The sequence below is a fragment of the Dermacentor andersoni genome, chromosome 7 (genome assembly GCF_023375885.2).
Source record: "Dermacentor andersoni chromosome 7, qqDerAnde1_hic_scaffold, whole genome shotgun sequence".
Classification (NCBI taxonomy): Eukaryota; Metazoa; Arthropoda; class Arachnida; order Ixodida; family Ixodidae; genus Dermacentor; species Dermacentor andersoni.
The window spans coordinates 128,936,129-128,947,687 of NC_092820.1; the positions used below are offsets into that span (position 1 = coordinate 128,936,129).

At 44.8% G+C, this 11,559-nt stretch overlaps 2 long non-coding RNA genes across 2 annotated transcripts in view; both read right to left on the reverse strand.

Moving 5' to 3' along the window:
* Window positions 1-7,766, reverse strand: part of LOC129385622 (uncharacterized) — a 48,912-nt gene extending 41,146 nt beyond the window's left edge. The window contains exon 1 of the long non-coding RNA XR_008613094.1: window positions 7,682-7,766. This is a non-coding gene — a long non-coding RNA (uncharacterized lncRNA). The remainder of the gene's footprint in view (window positions 1-7,681) is intronic.
* Window positions 7,767-8,977: 1,211 nt separating this feature from the next.
* On the reverse strand, window positions 8,978-11,459 carry LOC129385369 (uncharacterized). The gene is made up of 3 exons (XR_008612932.1): window positions 11,168-11,459; window positions 9,890-10,122; window positions 8,978-9,413 (listed from the first exon to the last, which is right to left on the reverse strand). It is a non-coding gene; the product is annotated as an uncharacterized lncRNA (long non-coding RNA).
* Between the last annotated feature and the right edge of the window lie 100 nt (window positions 11,460-11,559).

Sequence of the window (11,559 nt, forward strand, 5' to 3'; positions counted from 1 at the left end):
CGTACGTCCCTCCCTGGTTCAAAAAAATTTACCTTCCTAAACGCCATGTGCATCTTTAGAGGCATGCCTTATAGAGATACACTGGCAATTTAATCTCTCCCCCATGGATGCTAAAAAGTCTCAAAAGGCAAAATGCTACTCCCTGATAGATGCTTCATATCAAAGAACATTTGCCCTTTTTACACACGATGCTTTGTTTAAGGTCACATTCAGAGCAAGTGAAAAGCACAATTAGGCCTATAATTCCCTGCCTGTAATGATACTTTGTAGAAACTTGCTGTGAAACAGTATTGCATGAAGCTACACTGACTCTCTACAACTGCAGAAGATTACTCTTTTCATTCAGGCAGCAGTGACATTTCTTTCCATTCATAATAAGTGAGTCAAGATGCCTGTGCTCACATTATTAAAATTACGTATTTCCTGATAATAAATTGCAGTTAAGAATACTGCGTCCTTGACAGTGCTTGCAAAATTGATGCAGCAATGGCTGTCAAACTTGAGCGTAAAAGCATGTGTCGCATCAGAGCAAACTTTTCAGGGTAGAAAGACGGTAAGTGAGCCTGGCACAAGAGGTGCGGGTAGATACATGTTCTTGATGTTGTTGTGTTCTTTGTTATCTGCCATGGCATTGAAAAGGCCAGAGATGTGTCCCTGTACCTAGTGTAAGCAAGCATTAAAAGTGAGTAGTTGTGAAGCTTGTGTATCTTCTGACAAAGCTATGTGGCTTTACTGTCTTGCTTCAGCTGCTAAATGGCACTCAAGGAATTGGTGTGTCTGTATTTGGGTGAAGTTTGATAAAAATGAGGCTGCCTCATTGGTGTCATGTGTGACTTTACCGTGTACCAGCCCCGTTCTGCAGACTCTTGTCATGTATGGTATGAAGCTCAAGTAGAGTTGCAGACATCCATTGTAGATTCCTTATTTTTATAAAGAGGGAAGTACTTAAGGCTGACTGATACTATGCTTCCATCTCTTGTAATAGCAGCGTCTGTACAAAATACATTGGTCCAAAGGAACATCAGTGTATAGCCGTGCCATGGCCTTAAGTCTGTTCTTGCACCCAAGCAATCAGAAGTGACTGCAACATGCAACCTCTTTAATTCAAATGCTCATTCACATTGAATTAGCAATGCTGCCGTGGTGTTCACCTGGGCATGTTCTTGAGCGAACAGAGGAAGAGCAGCTATTGCCCTCATCACGTTCTGAATAATGATCTCAATCTGGTCCCTCTGCTTCAGTGAGGGCCAGTAAAACTGAGCCTGATAAATAATATGTGGCTGGAGTACAGACCAAACAGCATTACTGGCTATTTCGGTACAATCTTCTCCACATTTAGATGCAATCCTTCATATCAGGTGGAAGGTTGACATTGGTGTCTTCTTTATTTTGCCTAGCCAATTTGATCTTGTTCCGGATTGGCGAACATCGAGACCAAGGATCCGTACTTCTATTTATGTAACAAGGACCAGTGCCGGTAGCCAGGAATATATTGGTGCATGTGTTGGGGGGTGGGGGGGGTGAGCATTGTCTGCACATTGTCCTATGCCAGGTAAACAGACATGTTGGGTTGGGGGGCAAGGAGTTACGTTCCCGGTGTAGAGCATGCTGCAAAGCAATGCCGGTCTAGCCTGGTGTGGTTGGAAACGCCTTTCTCAAACTAATTGCCAATAATTGTTAGAAAGCTATATTGTGGCTACTTTTCCTTGCAGCAAGGTGTGTATTGTCCAAAATGAGTGATGCACGAATGATGGATGTCGCTGCACCTATTGCTGCCTGCAAATGTGAGCCACCATTCAGGAGCACAGCAGTACTGGACGGTAGTGCTAGTAAATTTACATAATTAGCAAGGCTTCAATATGCATACCCTGGAGTTAAATGTCAATATTGATTAAAATGGCTGTGACATATGAGTAGGCTTTGTTTTTTGTGGCCATTATCTGGCTTTCGCGCACCCCCTGGATGGGCTGTATTATTCTTGCATCCCTCTGACAGCAAACATTTGCTTGTGAGTACTTCTTGCTACCTTTATTACTGATTTCTTTTCTTGATACTCAGATCCCTGTCTTTGCAATGTGGCCTCTGGCTGTTTATGTTCTTAGGAATGCAGACTTGTATGATGTTAACATATCTGAAAAGAAGCAGTATACACACTGAATACTTGAATGATAGAAAGCCACTGCTGTAAAATTAATGGTCAATCTCGGAAAGGGTCACCTGAATTGGCCACAATGAATAATTTACTGAAGCTATAAAAGCTGCTTTTCTGAATAAATTTTCCAAGACAAATACAGCAATATGCATGTCATGTTTGACGAGAATTCACAATTACCTGAAGCATATTTGCTTTGAGAATTAGTCCCAGGTGCCACAAGAACACTTGATGCAGAAGCTTGAAAGCAGTACAGTGACAGCCACACACCTCTACCACGTGGAATAAAAAAAATCCCAGACGGTAGCACACTACTCACCCAGTTAAAAAAACAAAACACATGTTGTCATTTATTGAAATTGCTCTTTATTTTTAAAAGTTCAATTCAGAACAAGTTACTACAGAGTGTATTAATGTTTATGTTGGTTTCCATATTACATACCCCTCTGTGGCAACAAAATGCTGCACATACGCAATCAGTCATGCATGCCCTCCTACAAAGAGTGAAATGGAATCTGAGTGAATCAAGTGACATGTGGCTCATTTGTAGTTGTAGGTAAACTTGATGGCTGATAGCACTAAGGGCAAGTAATAGTAGTATAAAGTTTATTTCTCTTAGTGGTTTGGGCGGTCGGTGCGTCCCTCAGTCCAGGGCTCCACTGATCTCTGTGGTTTGCTGGGCTTGATCGAGAATAGCTCTCTGGCTCTCTACATCTTCACTAGCAAGCCAAACATCCCAGTGCCTGTTACTTGGCACTTACGCCATAAGGGGCGAATTGGAATTTGGAGGCTGTAGTTTATACGTTCATGTTACGTGGGCAAGAGTTGGCAGCTCCTCGCACCAAGAACACATACTTTCATAGAATGCAGGGTGTACCTTAGTGAGTATTTGTAGGTGTAAATATGTGTTAGTCTGTACACAGCGCGAATCCCTGGCCTGTTCTTTCATAAGGTTGGAGTGCGGGCGGCTGTATTTTTGTCTCTCCTTTTCCTGGTTTTCGAAGTGTCGTGGGGGTCAATGGGAGTTCCTTGAAAGGACTGACTAGTGCTCGGATGCTTATTGCTCGAGCAGTTCGGTCCACCCTCTCATTTTCCTCGAGTCCAGAGTGCGCCGGGCACCAAATTACCACCTGGTGCAATTCTGTGAATTTTGTATGGGACGGTACCCGTCATGCACGAACAGCATGCTGCCTTAGAGTCCATCATGGCCAATGCAGATTGTTTCTTTTGCTTCTGCATCTCGAAAGGCCAGCGCTATGGCTGCTGCCTCCACGGTGCAGGTTAAAGGGTTCCGAATGGAAGTTGTTATCCCTGTGGACCAATTGAAGGCGACTATTTCGAATTTGTCTGTTGCCACTCTACATGCATCTGTGTAGTATACGTCTGGATTTCTTTCACATTTCTTTTGTAAAGCCTTTGATTGCGCTTTTCTTCTGCTTTGGTGGTGTTCCGTGCTCATATTCTTTGGGATTCGTGAAACTAGAATTTCCTCTCTTGTTTGTCTGGGTAGCAAAACTTTTTTTTCTCAGCCATACTGCGCTATCAGGGGATATCCTGCCTTTTGTAACAGAGCCTTTCCTTGTTTTGTAGAATTCAGATGTTCTCTCTGAGGCATGACCACATGCCATGTCATGTTCTTCATATGTGTTGTGAATACCAAGAGCCTTCAGCTTTTTGGCACATGTGTTTTTGGGAGCCCTAGCTGTCCTGATGATGGAGCTCACTTTAGACATTTCAGCCTTATTTAGTTTTTGAAAGGGGAGGCTATAGGTCACCCTGCTAATAATTAATGCTCGCACAAGTCTGACTGCCTCCGTTTCTTTGAAGCCTCTTTTTTGTTTTGTGACTCTGTGGATCATTTGTGCCACATTCCTTGTTCTTTGTCTTAATGTTTCTAGCATGTGTGATGCCCTGCTGTTGTCTTGGTACAAAAACTCAGAATACATTCAGGTATGTGGACACCAAGGGCAAGAAACAAGGAAGGAAATTGAGATTGGCTGGGTGGTCTCTTTTGATGCAGTGAAACGTAACTAAAGTCCAAGTATGCATTCACACGACATCTGCACATGAACACGTTACTAAAATACATCAAAGCCTGACCAAGCAAACAAATTCGCAGGCCTATTTGAATTTATTCCATTTGTCCTTTTCAGCACTGGTCAAACGTGCAATACATGACTATGAAAACACAGTTAGTGTCTGTATACAAAAAAAAAAGAAATTGTAGGCTGTAACTGCCTGAAACTGTGATTTCTAATGCACAAACCTTTGTGCATAGACAACTTGATACAAGGAAGTGCTGGTACAGATTTCCCAGTGAAAATGCATGCAGTTTGAAGCTTATTTCACAAAACTGACAAAATGAACGTAATTGTGTGCACACACTGCGCGCCTCCATTTAACACAGAAACAGGCTGGCTGTTCGCATTGTTCATGCTGCATAACAGTAATTTGCCGCCTTAAAAATAATGTTGCTGTGACGCAAATCGCTCCCAGTTGAAAAAGACAACAGGAGTTCCTGTTGCAACTACGGAAATTTCTGTTGTACGACAGAAGTTCCTGATGTTTCTGTAGTTGCGACAGACATTTCTGACATTATGACAGAAATTCTGATGTCCCAACAGAATCATCCTGTCGTGAAGACCAAGAGTTCTGAAGTCGCAACAGCAACTTTCTATCGCAACAGCGATTCTGACGTCGCAACAGGAACTCTCTGTCGGGACTACACATTTTCGGTCGTGGCGTTAGAAATGTGCCACTTTCTGTCGCAGCGACATAATTTCTGACGCCGCGACAGAAGCGCTTTCAGTCGCGACGCTTTAAAATTGTATGTCAATTTCGCATCGGTGGTGTACCCTGTACTTTTCTCTTGCGCGGTATTCAATCGTGCTTCTCTGAAGCCGGCAATGCTGATAGCACAGACACCGGTATTAAAGTCGAAGTGGCCAATTGTTATAATTGTGCCGTGACGACGAAGCACCATAAATGCCCTACCGGCCTCCTCAAAATCGGCCGCTGATGAAAATCATATCATCTGCGGGAATGGCTGCGTATCCGTTTTGTGTTATTTGGTAAGATGTGGCACACAGGCCTGTGGACTTACATGTGCCGTTACACTGACACAGTTAACTTCCCAGAAATATTGCATAAGCTTTTACAAAGCGAAAAAGAAGTTTTGGGTTGTTCCACAAAGTTGCGTGAAAAGCTGTCTCGCTCGGGTCTCATTATTCTGGTACAGCGCTGCCGAGAGATGCCAGTATGCTGTCAGAATGAACAATCATCCACGAATGTTTATGTAGCTATCTTGCATTGAACACAGAATTATATGCGCGCTCAAAAGTGCAGAGCGAGAGACAACTGTCGAAATTAGCAGTAACAACCTAACAGTGTCCCCGGTCACCGTTGTCTATTTCTGTATTTCTTATTTAATATGGATATCCTACAGCAAAATCGATGTTCTAGCACTACACAATGTACCTGTCGATGGTAATAACACTTTTACTTTTCTAGAGATGCGGCAGTTGACGCGGTGGAATGAAAGCGCCTGTTGACTCTTAAAAATGCAAATATAAACATAAACGCAAAGTGTTTGTATAGCTGAAATAGGCATCAAGGCGCATATTTGGCGTGGCGTAGTGGTAAGATGCTGGGCTCGGGATGCCTCAGTTCGGAGTTCGAATCCCCTGCAGGGAGACTTTTTTCTTTTTTCTACAAACAAATTTACATAGCCTTAAAGAGGTCTCTGTCAATTTTTAATTGAATATTGATCAAGAACTACAGGACGTCACACTACGGACAACAGAGCGACAGACTAAAATTTCCTGTTGTGTTTTTCAAGTGGGCTGTCACAACCTATATCGACACTTAAGGCGAAGTGGTTATCAAACACACCTGATGACGAAAACTCCAATACTCTTTGACCCGCCGTGGTTGTTATAAGCGTCCTTGGAGTTGTGCTTAGTATTAAGCACGAGGTCACAGGAACAGATAATGGTTCTGACACGTAAAACACGACAATTAAATTGAAAAAGAGAAAGAAAAAAGTTGAAACGTCTCTTTTTTGTGCGGCACTGGCTTCTTGAGTTTTATTGAGAGGACCGGTAAGTCTCAACACCGCGACATAAAAGGTGTGAGCATTATGCGCATAGCGCAATGCTTCCGCTCCGTACTCACCACCGCAGCTTGGAAAGGCCGCGTCAAACATGAGGCAACTGGGCAAACGGTAATCCGAAACGCGCCGTTGCCAAAAGCAGTCGACACCGTACGCGGTCCGATTTTGTGAGGACTGTGGGTGAGGTTTCACTAGCCGCTGTCATATCGTGGCGCAGGAGGGAATACCCGAGCACGGCCGCGCGAACCACGAAAGTGTATTGTAGTACACAGATCACGTCAAAGCGATGACTACGCGGTGGCCGATCACCGCCGTGCTGCGCAGTGGGGCAGGTAGCTTTCTTGTGAGGTTCCACACTACACGAAACACTCTCCGATGGCCGCCAAAATTACCTCGTAAGCACGCATATAGACACACACGCAGAACTACGATGAGCAAAACAGGTGCCGTCACCGGCGCCGACGACAGTGGCGCTTTGCGAGCTTTGCCTTCCGTTTCACTTTTAGTTGATGGGAAGACGAACAGAAGCGAGGACATTCTGCGGCCTAAGCCGTCGAAGTTTTGCATGGTCTCGCTTCCGAAGACAGTTCGTCAGATGCCGACCGGGGGTTCTGGCAGCGCGACAGGACATTGCGGTCGACGAGACGAACAAAGCGTCTATTATATCGCCCTAAATAAGTTGGCTTGCACTCCGGAAATGTATAAATTTGCAGAAAGAAAAAAAAAAAGAAGAAGAACCACTTGGACAATATATCTCTCCTTTCTCGTTTCCTTCTCACAGATGTGTAAAAGAAAAGAAAATAACGCATAAAATAAGAAACAGAACTCCGTTTACGCTAAAGGGAGGCCTGTATCTTCTAAACTCCCTCTTAAAAAGGATGTAGAATTGAGGTTCTGTCTCCTTCTTTCATCCGCATTTTGCGAGGGAGAGAAATGGAGGACGCTGAGCATTTCTACACCACTCTAAGGGAGCACGGTTTTCAGGCACGTAGTCTCAAGGGAGGTCACATCCCTTAAAATGCCTTTTTCGGCTCATTTCCGTTTACAGTGTAGCTCCTGGTGTCGTTTACTTCTATTGAACAATAAATTTGTGCAATGACGCTGCCTTTTATTTCGTCCACATCGTGGAAGAGTTTCCCGTTTTGTGGGACCGCAGTCGTGCAGATTATGCGTACACCGTAAAAAAACAATCAATCTGGGAACAGATCGTCGAACAGATGAAGCAGAATTGGCCAACCTACGGGCCGTACAGCGTCGGTAAGTGCTTTTACATATTCCAGTGCCGGAAGAAGCGATCCGATAGTACACGATACAGTAGGTTGCCTCTTCCGTGACCGACATTGTAAATAATTCAGGGGCCTTATTTTGCAGCGGTGTTTTTGGCCAATTACAGGCCGTACTATTCATGCATCGCTCACCTGTGGGCGGACGGTCGCTTTCACCACGATAAGGCAACTTGGGTAAAATTATCGCTACAATATAGGTGTCCAGGCTGCAAGAAGGGATTCAATCAGATCAGAACTGCGACAGATTCCACGTTGGCGTTACATAATTCTCCTTGCAAGGAAGCGGTACGTGGGATAGACTTTATCGCGCCTTTGGCGCTCGTGTTTAGTCATGCCGGATTGTACCTTCTTCGGGCCTTACGGCCATCTACCTTTAAAATACCATCATTGATTTTTTAAGGGGAGCAGTAGGGGTCGCGGTAGAGACCAGGCCTGCTCTCCTGGAATGGTATCTTCACTCGTATCAGGCTTTTCGCAAACTGCTATCCGTGACTTATGCATGCTGCTACGTGAGTGTTACTGATAACCCGAATTTCTCGCAGAGGCGCTGAATAGGTTCTTTGGCAATAAGAGGAGAACGTACCGGTTGGAACGGCCAAAAATTGACCACACTAAGGGCGGCCAACCCGCCAATGACGTCTACGCAGGCCGATGGAAATTCTTCAATGCATTGAAATTTCAGGATGCAGTGAAAGTTAAAGTATGCCGCTCAGTAATGGGCCAAGGTGTACAGGAGATGGTTGAGCCAGAAATTGTATATTTGAAAAGGCAACCGGTTACTAATCTCTTGAAATAGTACATTTTATTTCAAGATGCATCTTGTACCCAGAAGGGTAATTCAATTTTGTGTTCAATATTGTACTGCACCTTTTGTAGCCGCATTCCGATACATACAATATAACGCGTTACCAGACCGAATTTGGTCCTGCCAAGCGCTAATGTAATTGCAGTAAAACGTTGTGGCTTTGTTTTTGCTGCAGACAAGAAATTTCCTTTTTTTACAATTTATTTGAGTCAGAACCCCTTTGCTGCAGCCTCCTGTGTCACATGACGCTGATTAGGCACCAGACGCAGCCGCAATGGCCGAGGCTGCCTCAGTGGATGAGGCTACCACAGTTGATGATGGTGTCCTAGATAATGAAGGCTGCACCACGGAGAAAGAGAATGAACCGCACACCGACCTCTCCACAGCACCAAGTATATCTTTAAGTGAAACACCGACCAGAAAAAGATGGTGAAATTGTAATCCACTTGAAGACATCTGGTCGCAGCGGCAAAAGGTGCTCGAGAAAATAGCCGTACACATGCAGCCAACACAACCTGCGATCACTAACGATGCATATGAACACTTAGGGAAGCTTGTCACTTCGACTATGCGGGCGATACCCAAAACAAGGCAGCTGTCATGCCAAGTGGAAATGCTACAGGTGATGGAAAGACACATAGAAGTTTATTAAAAACAGGAAAAATAAAATGTTCATTCCACTTCAGTGTTGACTGTTGTATTCAGTTCCAAGGTTTTCTGTAAATGCTCACATCCAAGTGGGCGATCTGCCGCTGCCATGGCACCGCGCCCATGTCATTAAAGATCGAACACAGCTTATCACGCACTGCGGCGCCAACAGCAACAATTCTACCAAGCGACGCATATTGGCCAGACAGGAGTGACCCAGCAGAGTTTGGTTCGATTTCTAAGTCTAGCGCACTGATAACATCGTTGCCTAGAAAATTGTGCAGCACACATGCCGCATCGACGATGGGAGTCACCATGTCTGGGGATGCATTGATGACTGTTTGGATACACCGGAAGCGGTTCGTCAATATTCCAAAAGCGTTTTCGACGACACGGCGAGCCCTTGACAACCTGAAAAGTAAATGTTAATCCAGATCATGAATTGCGTGGCAGAGGAATTATAACTAGGCTACACCACCTGCCTAACGAAAGCCCAGCTAACGATTGCAGAAATTAAGGCTTCACTGAATATTAATAGCCACTAATTTAGACAATAATACGTTGCGTACATCGTAAGAGCTTGCATGTAATGAAATGAAACAGTCGAGTTGCGTTATGCCAACATTGGCACATCCCGATGCAGAATGTAGCATGCGCAGTATGAACTAAGCAACCTTGGAGACGTTAGTAGATGCGACAATGCATTGTTACAGTTCAAGCTTTCATCTGATATTCGCTGCATCATGTGCAATATGCATCTTACTTGTAATAAAAGATCTTATTTTCTGTCAGATTTGTGCCCCCAAAAGGTTTGGTTAAATTCTGTCCCATCGGAAATGCGTGATCTGCAAAGAACACAGGTGGAGCACATCAGGTGAGCCGGACACCTTCACAAGTTCTTGCAGGCCTGCCCTTCTGTTTTGTACGTCTCTCTTTAGGGATGTCGTTTGCTTGTGATCGAAGCCTTCCATCCCATATTTCCATTCCTCCTCCGTGCGGGATCTTGTCATAATGTTGCTTCCCAGCTCGTCGTAAATGGCAGTACATGTTTCATGTATAATGTCATTCACACTTGAATGACTGAGCCTGGACTGTCGGCTGAGGGAATAGTGACTCTCTCCTGCAATTAAAAAATAGAAATCTCAGTGAACTGCTCGCGAGCGGACTACAAAAAAGTAGGCAGTGTACAACATTACATCTTATATCTGGTCGTTTCAGAGCCGTAAATGAATACAGTATCAGCGAAAAGCCATCGCACTCAGTGGTGCAGTTATATGTAAACAGATCAATATTATATCATGCATGTTTATGCTGAAAGCCGGTGTGGACATCACAGCCATACAAAACTTGTCTTTACTCGTAATATCCCTTCCACGCGAACCCTCTGGATCTGCATTGGATATTTCGGGAGCGATCGAGCTTGTACGCTACCACATGATCAGCACCAAGCTCAGTTTTCAACCGATATACATTTACCACGGCGCTCTCCATAATAACTTGAAAACGTGTGACACTTACCTGAAGCAAGGCACCGCAATGTGACCTGCAGCCGTGTTTCCGCCGATATAGAAGGGCGCATAACGGTATTCTCCCTTCGTATGAGGGACCCCACGCGTTACAGCAGTTGCATAAACTGCTCTCTGCTTACACGAAGTAGCATCCGGTATTGTTCGAGGTCAGTCTTCAGGAGCTCTTCGTAGAGCAGATTTTGGAACCCCAATTCTTTCCTTCGCATCCAGTCTTTCCGCCAGCAACACCGTTTTCATAGAAGCAAATCAAAGTCCTCGTCAATCTCTGACAGAACAACTGCCATCGCGGCCGAAATTCGCTTTCTGCTGGCCTTCATTTTGTCGAATACTCTCACAATTCGCGGAAGAAACTCCCAGACCAGACTACGGCTAGTCAGCGCAGAGGCTGCGGTCGAGAGTAATCCGGCTCTGTGGCGCTGTCGTCTGCTAGGGCCTCGTCCGAATTGTGGATACGCTTGCAGCCGGACGGTCCGTGGCATAGTCGTCCGCATCCGCTAAAATACGCATTCGATCCTTCGTCTGGATGCACCATTACCGACATGTTAGCTATGTACGTTTCTCCCGACCACCCGACGACGCTCTGCCATGTAACCTTCGCGTACAATTCGTCCCGCCATGGCAGTGCATGTTACTCACCGTTTTATCCACTGTTTGGCTGTGACCCCGTTTTGCCCCTAGACGCTGTACTTCCACAAGTCACACAATGGAATATCATTATTTGAATGTCGGGACGTCGTCTACAGCTTACCTACATGAAAACCTCAATCGGCTCTGTTTGAATGTAAAGCGCTGTGATAAAAATTTCTGTGGCGAAAAAAAAAACAAGTGAATTGCTCGTTATATTCGAATAGAACTGCTGAGTAGAAGGTTTCATACTCCTCGGTGTCCTTAAAGGAGAGAAAGAGTGGCCTCCACTTACAAGCCTAGCTAGACAAGAGATACTGGCCACTCTAGATAAGTTAGTTGGGCCTACTGCGCAAACATGTTTAACGAAGGCGAAAACACATTGTTCGCATAGTAGACATGTT